Source organism: Pagrus major, chromosome 5, assembly GCF_040436345.1.
Source record: "Pagrus major chromosome 5, Pma_NU_1.0".
Classification (NCBI taxonomy): domain Eukaryota; kingdom Metazoa; phylum Chordata; class Actinopteri; order Spariformes; family Sparidae; genus Pagrus; species Pagrus major.
The window spans coordinates 6795524-6814855 of NC_133219.1; positions in this window are offsets into that span (position 1 = coordinate 6795524).

A 19332-nucleotide genomic window follows, 5' to 3' on the forward strand; every position below is an offset into this window, starting at 1 on the left:
TGGAAAGTTTTAGGTGTAAGACTCAAAACAAACAGGTCAAGTACTCTGACCCGACTTTTACTTTACTCTCTGGGACATTCCTCTAAAATGACCTCATAGGGGACAGCAGGCCTGGAAAGCAATAAAATCTGTCTCAGTGGAGATGGCTTTTCCATCAGCTCTCCGGCTTCATTGTTCAGGGCTGCAGATCAGGCCTGCAGTCTCGGACCCCCTGTTGCAGCTTCAAGGACGGGGGGGAGAGGTTGTAGCAACTTATACTACTACTCAGGTATAAACTCTCACATCTTAAACTCTTGTAACGTTATAGTCACTACAGGCGAACTTTACAGCCATTGGTAGCTAAAAGGTGAGCCACTGAGGGCTAACGGATTTTGTGCACAGCAAAAGTGGCCAGAAAAGGAGTTGAAATGACTAGCTGATTAATCGATTAGTCGATAGAAAGACAATGATCACAAACTATAAGTCATTCTAAAAGCAAAAAATATTAATGTACATTATATGCACTCTTAAATTAAAGGACGTGCTAGTTTTTTTTGGTCATTTATGACCAAAATGAAGAGTCTTTTGGTTTTGGACTTTTGGTTGGACAAAAGAAGCACTTTGATGAGCGTTTTCCACATTTTTAAACGATTAATCAATTACTTGTGAAAATAATTGGCAGATTAATCGGAAATAGAAATAATCTTTAGGTGCAGCCCTACAGAAACCAGAAATCATGAAGTTCTTACTATATGTGTCAAAAGAACAGGGAGAATCAGAGCAACGATTCTTGAGAGTCTCGAGAACAAAACCCATCAAGGCTGATGGCATATATTAGATCAGTGGAACCAAACAATATTTCCGGGAACAGTCTTGCAAGAAGAAATCACGCAGAGCACTGAAAACATTCTTTCCTTGTTTCTAAGCATTTTAAGCTTCTTTTTTTTGGACAAAGATGTCTAAATATCTTTGCAACCTACTGCAAAGGTAGCCACTCCTAATATCTTTAAAGTATGGAGCACAAACACTGCCTGTTTTCCTGCTTCTTCTCAAACGTAATAAAGAAAAGATGCATGCAAATGTCAAGGAAAATTTCACAGCTCTGTCTCTGCAACTTGCTCAGACTCCAACTCAACATGCTGAACTGGTTTAACAGGCACCGATAGCAGCCCTCTAAAGTTACTGCAAACTCTGCAAAAACTACAAGTGATGTCTACACATTCCCTGATCAGCTCGATGTGCCTGGGTTTTTACCTTAACAGAAAAAAAGGGAAACTGGGTTTAAGAACATTTAATAAATCAGGCGGCTGCAGAAAGCAAGTTATTTATGTGCCTGTAAATACACTGACAGTGGTTTTGTGAGGTTTAATGGCACATGTGCAACATTACCGCTGTAATATACCATACAGACATAAGCAGAGTCGATACATTAGCAAAACTATCCTTGAGCCTAATTGCACTGATGAACGGATGTAAACATTCAAGGCTATATTGACACAACGCTCAACACTGCAACGCACACAGTTACATCACATCGGTTCGTTGACTGGACAGACAGACTAGTGTAATAGTGTAATAACGTCTGTCTGGGGCTCCCGCCTTTTAATGGCAATGCTTCGCCTGGCCAGTGGAAATAGCTGACTAAATATTGGCTAAATTGTCAAGACCAAATATTGGCTCCAAGTACATGGAAGCTATGACTGACAAACATTAAGTAACAGTGGCTCTTCTCTTTCAATTCAAGGTATTTGAACGGACAGGTAACATAACACAAGAGTAATTCTCAGCAATTTAAAATAGTCTTTAAGGCAACAGGTCACCACTTACTATGTCTGTAATTACTTAACACTGGAATTAATACACCCTTTTCTGATGTTCTACAACAGGGCTGTAATCGAGTTTGGCGTCTCCCATAAATAGCCGCTGAAATGAGAGCTCAGGTTTGATTAAGTGTCTGACTAGACCAATGCACTAAACCTGCACTGAACAATAAAGCTTTTGAGAGAATACTTAGCAAATTGCTACCTTAAGATCATCCAGGCAGGGGTACAAGAACAGGGCTCTTATTGGAAAAGAAATCTGTCTCTTTGCTCTGGAGGAGCAGCAAACGTTATAGAGTTTTACTTGTGAGACAATTCAATCGACAGGCACCCTATTGTTCCAAAGAAGCTGGCTGCCAGCTTTTGCGAAGGGAAACTAATAAAAAAAGGTTTCATTTGATTGCTGTTGCCAGATGGATGTAACTTTTGAGTAGTTTCAGCAGTCATTTTATGTCCCGGTGTCAAGTCCTCACCAACGACATGTGACATTTACAACGATCTGTCAAATGGACAATAATTATGACTACGTGCTCTGCCACTTGGAGGAAATTAAACACTTGACACTCTCATGTGTGCACTGTACACCTCCATCTGCAGGGAGCCACTGGCAAAGGAGTCAGAGCTGACCCCAGCTTCACTTTATGCCTCGTTCTGATGAGCGTGCATTTGCCTTCGGCTGACATAGAAGGGTAGGGAACAATCAGGATACATATTCCAGGCCTTGATTCAAGTGCAATGATCATTTATTGCTTAAGGATCTAGTTTATCATTTCCTTGCTGGCTTGTTTTTGTGACCAATGCATTTTGGCCCAAAATACTTACATTGTAAAAGAAGCTGAAAAATGTTGGATACATTGTTTTGAGCGTCATAACCCCCGTGAAATGAATAGTTTCACTATCATAATTTGAGCCATTCGGTCCGATAACATTTGGAAAGTCTAGCAGAGACGCACCATTAAATTATTTTATTGCCATTCAAGTTAGCTGGGTGCTAAACAGAGGTTAGCTGGCTTGGTTGGCGGAAGTCTCTTGTGCACACGCTCTTTGGGCCCCTCAAAATGGAGGATCCGGGTAATTTTTATACCTGGAAAGTCAAGCTTTTTTGGCTTCATCCACCATTTAGCAGCTTTCATTGGAATGAACGGGGCTCCAATTCTGAAGCTATATCCAGATTTTAATAGTTATATCTATGGTTGTGCATTGCAAAACAATGATGACAGACTAGTCATTTTACAAAGAAAGGTAACAACAGTTCTAGCCTGACAACAAGGGTAAATATCCCATGTTATAATAACATTAGTGCCACTCTGGCAGGCCTAGATTTTTTCTCTTAATAAGAAACCTAAATGAAAATGACTGCTGTACAATATTCTATCATTTCATCCAGTTAAGATGATAACAGACTGTTGCTACAGCTAGCTCTGAGGCTACAGCCAGCTCAACGGACAGCAACGGATATGGGTCATTCCAGATCAACATGGCTAGGCCCTCCTAGTATTTTCTTGAAAATAAATAAATAAATAAAAAACTTAATTAAACTTCTCTTTAATCCTTGGGACTTTGCAAAATCCTATAGCTGTATTCCTGTTTCAGTTATGAATGTTTGAAGGCCCTCTGAGCTAATTAATTTTTGTGATTTTTTTTGTATTTCTAAGCCTCACTAAATGCTTAGTTTTCACTCGATTGGGTTAAATTTGATACTAAACATCCAAGAAACCTTAAGGATAATTTGCAACAAGTAATTATGTCAACTGTCATTGCAGAATGTTTACAGTAATCAAATTAATAACAATAAGTCATTTATAAGGTTTATAATCTTTATGTGATAGCGTCTTTATGTGAGTGTGTTTTTCATTGGAGGTTTGGTCCATGTCTGTGTCTGTTCAGTTCAAATACTCTGATCAGGAATCAAAATAAACCTGAGGGCCATCTCTTTAATAGCTGCAACTGAAGAAGTGGAAGAAGTAAAAGTGGGCTTACGTATTCAGAAATGTTTCCAAGGTAAATGTCCAAACTAAACACACAAAGATTGCCAGCTTCCAAAGTAGGAGTGCAGGACTGGTTGTCTGACCATACAGTACAAAGAGCCTGCAGACACCCAGCCAAATAATGAGCTCAACACTGGCCTCTGAAAGCAGCCTGTGCCGAGAGGATACTAAGTGTATACATGTGTTTGTTCAGAAGTGTGGGGTTATTAAGCTTGTCTCGTTTTCTGATGTGGTCCAGGAAATGCCTCACCGCTCCACTTAAGCCATGTTTAGGCTATAGCAGTAAACATTTTGTAGCCAGATTTCTCCACGCTTTAAGACTGATGGTATAAGAGCCTTTATAAAGGGTTCGGAGGCATGTACTAATTATTAACTATAAAACCCGAAATCACATTGCATCACTCCAAGCTGTTGTATCCAGTAAGATACAGGAGGATATCACAGTTGCTCCATCAGTAGCATTAATGTCTGAGAGATGATGATATCAAAGTATCATTCAAGTCTCAAGCAGACATTCTCTGAACAACCGACCTGTGAAAAATGGAAATAATGCTGCAGTTTGGCAGCTGAACTCAGGCGCAGCATGACTGGCAGCACATTATCTCAGTGCAGTGGAAAAAGCAATTCCCATTCTGCGGTTCCTCTGGTTTTCTTCTGTGAAATTGGGGGTCTGTCTTCACAGGAAGGGCAAAGAGCTGGCTTTAATCTGGAAAATATTACTGGGGGTAGACGAACATGGGAAACAATAACACTCGGAGGATTCCTCTTCCATCCTATGGGCTCTGTGATTTGGAGATATGCTTTAGTCTGCAATTTTAGCTCACCACAACTGACCGCTTGGCCCCGGTCCTGTGCTACTCTTTTTCCACCTCCCTGTAAAGTATGCTTTTGTCTTGCTGGCCCGTGAAGTACAATGGCTGGAGAGCAGCTCAGGAACAGCAGAAATCCCTCAGGTAACGGCCTGGAAAGAGTCGGCACTACAATAAATTGGCTTTGTTCCAGATCATTTTAAAGATGAATGTTTTTAAGCTTTCAGGTGACTCTACCATTACCCTGCCAGTAGAGTTGTAATAGATGACACTGGTGTGTTATGAGGTCTTAGTGCTCTGCGTGAAAAGCTTCCCCTGTTCAGTGAAGGACTTCCTCTTCACACATGGAGAAGTAATCAAAACATGGAGGCAAATGGAGCAAGTAGGTCTTCCTTCAAAGCAGAATGATTCCCTTCTGTTTTTGACATTGAGACGGCCAAAGCCTTCCGGCAACTGATTAACTACTGTTTTCACAGAGGAAACCATAACAAATGATTTGTAAGCTGTTGTCGAGCAAACTCACCACGGGGACAGTAAACGGAAAATCTAATCTACATTTGCTTCCTGCTGGGCTGAATTGTGGAAAGTACCTCATAAAAAGGTACGGCTGATGAGACAAGACAAGACGTAGCACAAAACGTCTGAAAACCGAAACAGATCCCTTTTTCATTTTTTCTGTTGATTGACAGACTGGATTTCTGTAGATGTGGCACATTCATGATGGTCCATACAGGGTTTAAGGGAGGTGAGTCTCCATGTGCAGGGCTCAATATGAACTGCCCAGTAAGTAAAATGCTACATCGGGAAGTAAATCTAGCTTTTTCCTGAGTCGATGATGGAAGTAGCGAAGGAGAGAGCCATCTTGCTTTCTTCTCACCTATGTTGAGAGTTGCACAGGCACGATATTGACTGCGCACTCACAAGGAAATGGTAGAAATTAGGATATTTGAGCTGAAGTGCAAGCAAACATTTTTTAATCCTGGAAAAAGAAGTTCAGCTGGGTGGTGTTGAGGATGTGGGCAAAACTCAAAGTATGTATTATTGCTCAGTTTGCCGAAAGTTTTAACTTTACTCTTTGTTTTAATTAGAGAACAGCGGAACCACTAGCAAACTGATCCAACGGCCAGAGATCGGAATCAGGTGGATTTCAGCATGACGGGCCATGACAAGCTTTTCGGGGGGAATTTAAATTCACCCAGATTGGCCAAAATCTGAATTAGCAGGTCAGACTTTTAAAGAGTGGAAATTGGAATAGTCCAAGAAAAATTAACCAGTGTATCCCTTAAAATAAAACAATTTGTATAAGGGCTAGTAAAAACTGACATAGGGCATGTACTGATCCACTTTTGCCCTACAAAAGCTGAACCCTGATGTGAGGGAAGTGCTAACACTCATAATGGTCTTGTTTTGTTAGGCATGTTTTGAGAAGCTACTATATGCTGAAAAGGTGGTAGAAAAGTCATCAAACAGCCTCAGCTGCTTATTTGACCTATAATGACCCAAGACAAACAGTCTGCAGCTTCAAAGTATAGCTATGCTGACTGTGTGGTCTGTTTCCATCTATGCGAACAAACTGTACCAATAATGAGTTTCACATACAAGCTTCTGATGTACACTGAACACAAAGGCCAACAAGTGAATAAACTGCTGACTATACTGCTGATAAGACTCTATAGATCCCACTTTATCTTCACTGGTTTAGAATTAGCCTTGGTCACAATGGGAAGGGGGCTGCTCTTTTAGTCTGTGAGTCGGGCAGGGGCTCTTAAAAACAACTTAATCTAAGACCTTAGGTTAGTATGGTCAACTGTCAGGTTACACAGACTGATGTTGTGGGAAATCAAGGTTCTCACTCAAAGAACCTTTCCTTCAGAGGGATATTTCTTACTTGCATTGAGCAAAAGTTCCATATTTTGGAAGATATTTATGGGAATTTCGGTGAGAAGATACCAGTCTCACTCGCAAATTATGCTGCCTCCCCCTCGTATCAAAGCGGTGCCAGTGTTTACAGCTTCAGTGAGGCGGAACTAGCAATATCTTCTGGCCATGAAAAGAAAAAAAAAACATAATAAAAAAAAAACTGACAGGAACAGCTGTCAGGTAAATTTGTGGTCTCTAATAACAGCAACGTTAAGTTTATGTACTAGCTTGTAGTCTGTTTGTCTATATATATTTATATCTATACAACTCATGTTACTTATTACGTTTGATGAATGCCAACAGGCAGCACTGTTAATGAACTGCAGCTTGTAGAGATAACCACATTGTGCTTGAAAACACGTTCACATGCGTGCGTATGAAATGACAGTCACGCTTCCCGGCAGCAACCTTGACCATGCAGACTAGGCAATATATAGTTAAGATGGCACAAGACAATGATAATCTGGTCTCAGTCAACGTTAAGTTACAAATCAGGACTAATAGGCTACAAGATTAAAAGCAATAGACTGATATTGACTATTGACGATATAGTTTATAGGCTTGTGTTAACATGGTATAGCCAGAGCTGTGTAGTAGAGTAAACTGTGAGCATTGGACCAGACAGCAGAGCTGAAGCTTGGAGTTATATTTGATTATTTTCTACATTTTATATTTTATGGTCACGTTATTTATTCAAAGTTCACCAGATTGATGAATTTAACTTGAAAATGCATAACATTATCTTCCGGGGGAGCATGTCCCTTGACCCCCCTAAAGGGACCGTGGGCCACCCACCAGTGTCTCACAAAATCCTGTGGGAAACACTGGCCAACATAATCTACATTCCAGCACATCTCTCAACCTCGCAAATTATTATTGATAATCACAAATGAACTGGTCGGGCCCAGAACAACCAACAACATGACATATTAGGAGTGATTGGTGTATCGGTTTTGTTGCTGTCAAGCCCTGCTAAAACATGAATTTCAGCAGCTAATTTACACATTGTATGTTGGTTGTTTAATCCATACAAAAACCAAGACGCAAGACTGCTTCAATGTTGCCAAAATGGCCTTCTTGCTCAAACTGTGCACACGTATCCTGTGCAGACCCTACTAACACAAAATCCAAAGCTTGCCAGTCACTTTTTAATGATGTGTTTATGTGATTCCCATCAACCTGTTAAATCTGGAAATGTAATGTGACCGTGTTATGTCTGCCAGGTGCTTTCATTCAGGTGGTCGGCCATTGCTGGTAAATAGATGAGATGAAATAGGCCAATAAAAAAATCACAGTGAGGTGTAAATGATGGAGGACAGGCCTATAATCCAGTATCTGTTATTGGACATGTTGTTAATCAGCTCACCGGCTGTTGGAATTGTAAGATATACTTTTACTTTCTTTATATCAATTCACATTATTTACTTTGTACTGTGTAATGTATCGTTTTTCCATATATAATTATTATCATAGTATTATATTATATGTTGGGTATCATGGAATTTGCCCACATTTACCACTGGTATTTAGCATCTTGCCAGCTGTTAGAGGTCGACTATCCCAGTTGTTAACGTGGAAATTTCTGATTTTCACGAGTTGTCAAGGACCACCAAATGCAACATTAGTCGTGGTCTGTGAGGAGGAAGGAATTCACAAGGATGCTGAATGGCTTCTATTGGGACAAGGCATTGTTTCCGCCCACAAGTGTTCGGTCCTCAGAAGGCTTCACAAGGTTAGTTTGTGAAAAAGAAAAGCTGTTCTGGAGCTTTGTGGTGCTCAACCCAAAAATCTGGAGAAAATGAATATAAAAAGGTATGCCAGAAAGGTTTTAACTCTTGGCAAAATGGGTTCAATATTTATGGTACGGTCAAGTAAACACACATGCTTTGTTAAAACATAGGGATGGAAAAGACCACACTTGACTGAATTTGGTCACATAAACTGGAGCGAGTGCTCCCTGGGAGTTTCAGGTCAATGGCTTTCACTTGGAAACCTGCTCATTAAGTGAGAATTTTTTAATAAAATGCAAAGATGGAGAAAATTGGGAACAAAAGGCGCTGATTATGGAAGAGTTTGGATTTGTACTTGTTCATTTCAGGAAATACTTGTACCGAATTTGATGAAGGCAAAACAAAAGATGCATTCCCACCATGCTGTTCATTAAGAATCAGTAATTGGGATGCTAAATTTTCAACTCAAGCCAGGGTGACCTATACTGCATGGTGCTAATTGGTGCAGAGACTGATTCAATTATTTGTATTGGATGCCTACAAAAGTATTTGAATTTTTGAATATGAGCAGGTTCCTACGTTTGAACAGATACTTCAGAAGATACTCTCTGCCTTTTCAACGCCTACTTCTTTTGAGGATACGGTTCCATGTTGTCCAAGTTTATTCTTAGAAAGAGTACGAAAACTGTCTTTGAGAGACACGGCTGAACTGACTTTCAATATTTACATTTTATGCTTAGTGTGGACAGACCTTTTAATGAAACATTTCCAGTTCTGTGGGCACTTTCTTCCAGTACCGGAGATTTAAAAGATCAACTGACCTACACTACTCTAAACAAGTACAAGGATTGTTCTGTGTCCAACGAGCCACAAAAACAACCCACCTCAAGATCAGGGTCACACCTGTGTGTATAATGCTGGAAGTCTGGTGAAGAAGGGGTGACAAAAGGGCAAGTAATTACAGGCTGGACAGAATAAACAACATTATACTGCCTGACCCCTGTTGGGTCATCAGTGGGGTTGTGGTCAAGAGCAGATTTTCAGATTAACGTCTGTCCCAAATTTGGAGACACTGGTGATTTGAAATAATACATTCTTTTAAATTCTGCTTTGGACGTCTTCCTCTCCCTCTTTTTGTGTTGGTTACACTCGCGCCAATGCTCATGTATAGGTACCAGTGTAACTTCACAAAAGACAGTAGTCGTATTGCAAAACGTAATCACAGCACAAAATCGAATACACTGTTCTATTTTTCTGTCAACCCAGTGTCATGTCAGTTTGTAAAATACTGAAGAAATTTAAACTACAGGGGGAAAAAACTTTTTTCATGACAGTTTTTCATGAATTTGAAATGGAAAATTAATGTTCATGTACACAAATCCTATGGACTAAATTTTGGTCAGTATTGATAAAAGATTTTTAAACCGAAATCACAGTGTTTCCTCAACCTCAACCAAAGTGAACCCTATACATTTCTGTTTCCCAAACTCTTCTTCTTTTTCTAAACTTAACCAAAGTACTTTGATAACTAAACCTACACACAGACTGGATGCAAATTCAGACGTGACAGTCTTGGAATGTGTGCATTCCCTGCATCACCAGCACCCTTCAGAAATGTAATATTTCAGTCAAGAAAATGTGCAGGCACAGAGATGGTTGTGCTGATAGTCACAAGAACAATTTCAAAACTGTGTCCATGTACACAAATCCTGTATATTATATTTTGTGACAATTGCTGTGAAACTATGTTGTAACTGTATTCTTCCAGGAGTCCTTGGCATAAAATAGGTATTATTTTAGTACTGCTGTGCTGGACTTCCTGTCAGTTTCCTTGCACAGGAAATGATCATGTAGAACTTCTCTGACAGTCCCAAGTCTCTGTGTAAGGAATAAAGACAGACTATGAGGAGATTATTTGCACCCAAATTTCTCAGTTTGAGATGTCCTCATAAAAAAAACTAACATTTTGCAGGCTACTCATAATTTCCCCCACATGATCCTTCATGTGTCAGTATAGTATAGCAGTGTAGGAACAGTGTTTAAAGTCGGGCTGAGTGGGGGTTTGGGGGTGTCCCTGCTGCCATCAGTAATTCCATAAACAGGAGGGAAATGAGCTACGGTCTACCCTAGGCTGTCCTTTCCCCAGGACGTTAGTCATTAAAGCTAGCAGACCTAAACCTAAATACACAGCTACAGAATACACCTTGTTCTCCACAGTCCAGCGGCTGAAACCAGAGAGAAACCGGCTTCAACTCCTGCGTTAACATGACTTTAATCCATGTCACACCTGGCTTGGAGGCTCAAAAATGATACCGTCACCTAATAAATGTCCAATAAGATTTGACAGAGTCAAGAAGATGACATTTAAAGGGCGATCAATGCTGCTGTAAAGCGAACCTGTCATATAAATATGTTAGATGGCATTATTAACATACCTGGGATCAAAGATTCATGATTTATGCCAAGAGGGACTTGAAGATGCTAACTTTCAATCCTTTCACACACAAACAACCCACTAACACCCACTAACATCTGGCTTTTGTCTTCAATGAGAAACAGTACAATAAGCATTCAAATCTGGGCCAGAACCCAAATCTGCAGAACGTGACACTCCAGTAAATGAACAAAAACCAAGCTCATCTATTAGCAATGGGAAAGGAGTCGACTGCCCTTTTTTTGTGGGTTTACCTGCGTTAAAAAAAAACAAAAAAACTGTATATGCATGCTAATTCTGCCATAAAAAATGGTATTTCACCTGCACACCTGCCTTCTTTATGTACATGCAAACGTAGTGAGACCAAGAAGCATTGCTAAAATTTAGGAATGAGAATTTCACGCAAAAATGCTGTTCAATAACCACCAGGAAATATTTGATGATTAACTGAAGATCCACTACCAAGGCCTGTAACAATGACATACCACCAGGTATCCTGTTATTACAGGCCTTGGTAGAAAGTTAGTAGTTCTGCTATTAGAAACAATGGAAATAATACTTCTTCAGATAAAACCATAGTCACACGAACTATTCGAACTTTTACCATTAAACAACTATTCAAATATTTGAAAACATGACCAATCCCTATAGAAATGCGCCACCAGCCAAAACAGTTTGCAGTGTGTCACATATTCTTGAGTTTTAGAGGTTGAAATATTTTCAACATTTAGCACAAGGAACGGAGTTGCTCCACTTTTTGCATTTATTACATATGACTGCCAGGATGCGCACACAGCCCCGCTCCACAGGTGCACCATGCCCGAAACGCGCTTTAAGACATTAGACGATTACTAGACTTGCTAATTACTATACATACATATTATATTAAATGTGTAATATGCTTCATTTTCTACATTGTATTTGTAAAGAGTTCTTTGCATTTCCACAAGCAGTGGTCAATGGGCTGAAAAAGTAGGTCAAATATGCCGCTGACATAATCCACACAAACTTCACTGAGAGCTGAGCTTTGTGAAACCTGAACTCTACTACTGACGGCCTCCCCTGACGACAGAACTAAACGTGTTTACCATGAAAACTTTCCTACATTACGGCTCTGTCCTCATGAGGCTGTCAGCCTGCCCCCTTAAAATTCACTCACATACGCCACCCGTAAAGACCAACTGCCATTGCCTTTCGTGAGCACATTAGGTCACACATCATTATGTTTTCAAGCTGATCTTATGTGGCACAGGCCTTCATTTGTTGTTCTGTCCTGCTTCCATGGATCCCAAATCACAACACCTGTTAAGCCTTTACCTACTGCACCGAGCGGGTTCCTCTGGATTCTTTCCAAATGATGTAAAGGCTGTTCTCTTGTAAAACATGTCTGGAAACCATACATTAAAGCTTTGACACTCGTGACAAATAGGTACTGTAACCTTGATCTTTAAATTCCATGCTACAAGGTATGATGTCAAACTTAATATACGCAGGATACTGAGGCGCTTCAGGGCTTAAACAGCTTGCAAAGGGATGAACAAGCAGGACATTCAGTACAGTCTGAATTATTAGATTCGGCACCAATAAAAGATAGTCACTTGCCGCAAATGTGGCCAGATCTCCTGATGTTTTTTGCAGCTTCAGCATTGTTGGTGATATAATGTGAAATCCCAGCATGAGTTCTGTCAAGTGAATTTCAGACAAGGGCCACACAGGCTGCTGGTGCTTTCAACATCAGACTAACGAAGCCTGAATGAAATCCTGTTCCTCTGAATTCTCACACGTTCCATATTTACTGGTCTCATTTGGCGGTTTTCTGCAACAGTTGGGGTGAGCCTGACAAAATCCTGAGCCAGTCCCATTCTTTCCACTCAGATCATAAAACTCAAAATTTTCCTCATAACAGAGCGGCCCTTGTAGGTCTAGCCACCAGGCACAGTGAGCGCTTCACAGCAAGGCCATGGAATAATTAAGCAAACTCTTTCCACGCCACATCACAGAGGGAAATATTCATTTTTCTATTCTGATAAATCTATTACAGTAACAAGTGACTCGTAATATGACCACACAGAATAAATGTGGCAGAAAAAAGGCCTGTTCCAACAACAACAACGTACAAAATTGAATTCACAGTTGTAATCAGCTTGTCAATCAAACATACACAACAAACAGCAGAAACAGTGGACCGGGGGTGACAAGGTTGATACAGGTCAGCAGAGAGCCATCCATCATGGCTGACAGACAGGCTGGCCTTGTACACAGCCATGTTTGAACAAAGGTCACTATGGTGGCCTCACACAGTAAGCCACTCAAACACTCACAGCCAGAACACAACCTCAGTATATATGATCCCATTCATGAAAAATATAACCTGGAGTGAGCTGAATATTATAAAACCATATGCCACGAACATACATTTAAATATTAGTAGTACTGATAGTTTGTACTGAACTACGGACAAATAGCAGCTGTGTTTTCTGTCCAACTGTACAGTTAACATGTTAATGTCAATGTCAACCAAGGCTGGAAGTTACTTAGTAACTACTAACTGCTTTTGGGATATATATTTGTGTCTTTTTGTTTTAGTTTACTTTCATTTCTTACTTTCAATTACATCAACACATCAACACATTGACAGTAGAGCTGCAACAATAAATTGACTAGTTTTTAATTATTAAATGAATTGCATTTTTTCTGGTTCATTTAATTTTCTATTGGAGTAAACTTAATATCTCTGGGTTGTGGATAAAACAAGACATTTAAGGATGTCGTCTTGGTGCTCTGTAAAACACGGATCAATGTTATGTTATGGACCAAATAACTAATAACTAATCAATCTAGAATATAATCGACAGATTAATAAACAATGAAAATAATCTTTAGTTGCAGCCATATTTGTCAACACAATGTAGATCCTTTTTGCTGCTGTATAACTGTCTATCAGTGAACTAAAGTAAGTCCTACTTTAAAGATTTTAATTCTGGTTACCAAAATATAAAACGATGCTATGGCTTACACTTCACAGAGGAAAGGGGCACGTCATCTTTAGCAGATCGCTCATAATTACGCTACTTGTGCGACTTTATGTTTGAACCTATGTTTTTGGGGGTCAGGGATCGTACAGTTTGAGATATACTGTAAGGCTAGGTGATTTTGATTCACATTTGTTGAGGATTTTGCACCAGTAAAGCAAAACTTTACCCAAGTCCTGTGTTATTATAGTCTTGTGGTACTGCCTTCTAAAGGGACCTTGTGTCACTATCAAGTTCCAGCATATTTATAAATTTCAAATATATTATGTCCTGGTGGTGCATTTTCCTCAATACAGTTGTGTTTCATCAAATTACGAACAACGTATTGATACAATGTACAGAAAACCTGAGGCCAGGTCATTTGGAGGCAACAGGAGCCCAACTGAATTATTTTCGCCCTCTGGCCCCAAATTCTACATAATAAACTGAATATCTTTATGCTGTTTATATTTGTACTTGTGTTTTTTCTGATTATCCAATTATAAACATATACTTTGTATACATGTTTTGCACTTATTCATAATCTCTCACTGCTGAAGTGAAATCTTTTTTTTAAGTCTTTTTTCAATAATTGTGTGGCTTACTGAACTTTAAGTAGTAGTTAAGTAGTTCATGCATGAATGCTATGGATTGTGTATTTTAAAGAGATGATTTCATACACTGAGTTTCCTCGAAAGTGATAAAAACTATGATGTCATGTTTTTCCTTTCCACCCTGAAGGAGGCACATTGCCAAAACATCAGCTCATGGAAATAAGCCTGTGCTGTATATCTATCATTCTCAAGTGCTCCTATTGTCTTGTAAGCTATTTCTACCCAAATGTATTTCAGCTTGAGTTGGGCAACCACAGCTGTCATACTGAACAACATCAAGACAGAGCATGAGCTGCAGGTTACACTGACTAACATTTGAAACACATGAATACAAATTTTAAAATGCTGTACTGATCAAAAAGATGTGCCTGAAAAACAAATATGCTGCAGGCTCCAGGTATCAGGCATGGCAGCAGCTAAATACTAAAGATGATTCAAACCAGAGGAGAAGTTCAACTGGGCCGTAGATCACACCACGACGGCTCACTAGAAACATGTCCCCTTTGGTATGGCTTGCATGGCGTGCGCTCCTCTATTGCGCCGCATTCTCTGGCAGTTTTTGGACTCGCATAAAAGTTAAAATATTGGCAACTTGTCAGCACAAGTCGCAGAGTTGCCCCGCTCGTCAACGTCACACTTGGCCAGGGCAACTTGCACACGCAGCCCCGCTCCACAGGAGCATGACACACACTATCAGGGCATGAAATGGCCTGGGAGGTTAAGGTCTAGACAAAATGTTCTGCACCGGGGCAGGTAGGACAAATCATAGCGGATTATAGCGTGTGTTTGTTTTGGCTTTGATTGCTGTTTGAATGTGGGCTGAATATGTATACATTACATATATACATAACATATGTCAGGTAGTTGTTCTATATGGCCAGAATTCTGTAATGTTAACAGCCAAATCGGCCGTCAAAAGGGAAGTCTAGCGTAAACTCTGGTGGGCTCATTACTCTCTATCATTCCTCATATTTCGCCCTGGGAAGACACGTAATACATGCCACTTTTTTAGCAGCTGGTAACTGCATGTGACTATTATTTAGGTTGCATATTTATTATATTCTTGCCGATTTGGCCTGTTTATCATTTAATTGGATAAAAAGAAAAAGAGTATTAAAACTAATATCTTTAATAAGCAATCATCCCATCTTAAACTCTACATTTGTATTGAACTGGTCACAAATTGTTCTCTTAACTTAAGCTTTCCTCCTGCTAATCCCATATTCACTAGTAAACATGCCCATTGATATTCACCAACATAGAAGTCCATCTGTGAAACATTCCCAACCCAGTTTCCATGATCTCTCCCACGTGTTAAATGCATTGATTGGCTACTATTTCAATATGGGAGTAACATTTTCCTCCCAACATTTTTTATGGTTCGCTGTTCCTCCACCTGCTGAGGCTTAGAGATGGAAAGAGAACTAATCACTGCACCAACACCGTGGTTTTGGATGAGACCCAATGAGTCACTCAAAACACTCGACATTGACATGCAGCTCGGCTTCCCAGCCGCTGAGTAAGAGCGCCAATCACCAGTCAGCCGCAAAGTCAGCTGCAGTTGTCATTCAGAGAGAAGAGGGAGGAGAAGATGGGTATAAACAGTGGAATAACACCGGTACAGTATAACACATGAGAGCTTAATTACATTGTCTTTGATCAAACCTCTTTAAAAGGGATTAGTTTTAGACAAATATGTGACCGGTCTTTCATGCTGGCTTAATTTGGGATGTTACATAATGAACGTGTCCACTTCTTGTTGGTCCAGTACCTTCTGCCAGGAGCTTGGTCTCATAAAGCCAGTTGCACATTCTCGCCGTGTCATCAGGAGGGAACATTTAAACAGTTCCATTCATTAAAAGAAGAAACAGAGTCAACCGTGGAAGAATTCCTCTGCTGTCTGCCTCAAACACTGGATCGCACATGATCTGAACAAAGAAATCACACATGAATGCGAGACGAATGTAATAATTCAAGCAATACACACAAGGACTGTTTATAGAGGTGATGAGGTTCTTCTTTATAGACATTTCCTGTAGTCAGCTGTAGCTTTCACTTAAGCTGGCTGCATCTTCACTTCTTTGTAGTTATGATGCCCCGAGGATGTTACAGCAACCAACATCAGAAAGGTTAAATGCTGCCTGTTGCAAATAGCTTTTCCAGGCTTACTACATTTGGTTAATAGTGCATGGGAACATTTCCCCAAAGTTGAGTATGACTGTTTTATGACTCGAGCATTCCCTGATAAAAAACACATGAATGCAAACTGTACAAGGGCCTGGATTACAGAGGTCCATTTAGGCAAACAAATCTATGAGCTTAAAGGGAATGGTGGATGGAAATGGAAAACAATACAATGGAAAACGCTGATTGTACACGATGAAATCAGGAGGAGCACATGAATAGTTGCATACTGTACATAATACAAAGAATGGGTTCATTTTCAAATTACATTTTATACCATAACTGCAAGACACGTGCACCATACCCTGTAATTCATTTAGAAGTTTTGACTCATCTTACTACTACACATGTAAATGGTTATATAAGCCCTAAATGAAAGGGAGGCAGCATAAACATGATAGACACGCCACTTTTTTCACTCATTAAGGTTATAGCTGTCCGTTTTTTTTTCTTCCATTCTTATTTAATACACATCTCAACACACAGTTTATAGCTGACACATATAAAAGTTGCCATCTGTAACAAATTTAATTTTTATACCCCAGAGGGGAGATTCACACATCCTATGCATTGTAAAACAAACTCCACAGCCAGACTTAGACATTTTATTAAACACAAAGCAACAATAAAACACTTGAGTAAATGTTTGCTGGATCCTCAATTGTTACTTAACAAGAAGACTACACTTTGGTACCACGATGCCTAATTTTCATTTGCTCAAGGCTACAAACCATGAAATCACCACTGATGAAAATAGTTGCTTGACGCGTGGAAAATTCTAGATTTTAAGATGCATTGCGATGCAGACATGGAAGATTCTGCTTAAATGCAGTGACAGAGTAAAATCGGGAGTTTGCAACCTGTGTTGATAGTTGATTTTCAAGCCTCGGCTGGACAGTAAGTTGTAAAGTTATGTTGCAGTGTCCCTCTCTTGCATTTAATTGTGAGTGAACGATTGGCCAATGTTGCTTTCATATTTTGGGAGATGTGGCAGAAGAAGGCAGAGATCAAAACACACCCAGTGTTTTGAAAGCGAACATCTGGTGACATTTTTGGAACTTGACTTAAAATCTGCCTAACAACAATTACTAACCATGTCAGCCATTTTCAGCCAGAGCTAACATCTGCAACCATAAAGAATACAACACACCCAGCTAATCAGCCACAAATTAAGGAAGTGCTGTCAACATTACCATTGAGAGGTTGTGCGAAGCAGAGTCCTTTATATGTTTGCCTCATTAAAGAAGTGCCTTGTCTTAGAGCTGCTGTGTGAGAAACATATTTTTGTAGATTACAGCACACTTGTAATGTGCTGCAGATGGATTGATGTTTTGTTTTAGGCATGTTTATGTGCTAACATGGGTCACACAGATACTGGTATTTACAAGATGCAGCTTTTTATGTTGTGGACTCCAGTAGTGTGACTTCCTATTAAAAAAGGAGTTAAGATTTATCTGACTACTTGTATCGACTGATGAAAAAGTAGTGGTGTGGGGTAGTAGAGAAAACTAGAGATGCCTTACAATGAGATCAATCAAGATCATTACAAATCAATTGTGCATTTGAGTTTCAAACTTTTAAGATACATAGGTAAACATGATGGTCTGACCTATCTGACGTCTTTGCTGTGCTTATTGTATGTACTGTGTTGCTCTCTGCTGGTCGGACTAACTGCTAGTTTTGGGTGAACTCAAATCATTGTCTGTGGCCCGATGGTCTCCAACCCAACGTTAGTATAAGTGTTGTTATTAATGAGATAGTAAGGCATCAAACATGGAATAAGATGTATACACTTTAAATAAATATCATCATGATATCGTCTGGAAGTTAATATAGACATTGTGATTGGTTCTGTAGCTGCTAGAAATGTTTTGCCTCTCTTCGAGCAATGTTACTCTGAAGTTTCTATGTGCTCTGAATAGAAAACTATTAAATCATCCTAGTAGGAACTGGAAAACCTGATGACAACACGATTGGCTGGGCACACACTGAAAACAGGAAGACAACACAAAAACCATCAAGGCAACAGTGTCCATACCCGGGTGTCTGCTTGTGAAATTTATATTGTTAACACTGAGAATTGGCAGGAGTGTTCTCAGGATGACGTGTTTCATATCCTTGTGTCCAGCACACATGGACATGAGTGAGCACAGCTCTGCTTTTGAACTAATTACGTAATGATCCCCCAGCGAGATATAGTTCGAGTGTGCTGCTTTGTGCGCAGATCCAGCCCCGTTTCAGACATCTCACCTCCGGGCTATAAAGCAGGGTCAGCAGCCACTTACCCAGACCTGGTCTAAGTCAAACACCTGGATCTGCTTCCTATATGTCGAGCTCTTTCCGTCTCTCGGGGGCAAGTGTACATTTACAGCCAATTAGGATCTGATCAGTGTAGCATCAGTGCTGTCCACCACCAGAAGGACCATGCAGTCCAAGCCAGAAATAGTGGTGGTGGTGGTGAACCGGTGGCCAGGGGGCAGGGGGTTGGAAATTTGAGTAGTGTGTGTTTCAGTGTGTGTGTGTGTGTGTGTGTGTGTGTGTGTGCTGTGCATGCTTGTAGATCTCTTTTGTGCCATGGGGAGGAGGGGTGGAGAAAGAAGGCTGTTGCTTTAAACAAGAATGTGTTCATTTTTAAGGGAGAGGGGGAGGCTCTCAGCACAATTTGTCTGCCTACTGAAACAGTGCAAGAGGATTTTTCATCATTTAAAAGCACCAAGGAGGGAGAGAGAGAGAGAGAGAGAGAGAGAGAGAGAAAGAGAGAGAGAGAGAGAGGGAGAGAGGGAGAGAGGGAGGGAGAGAGGTGCAGTTGAGAGAGACAGCCTCTTAGAGCTGTGAGGCAGAAG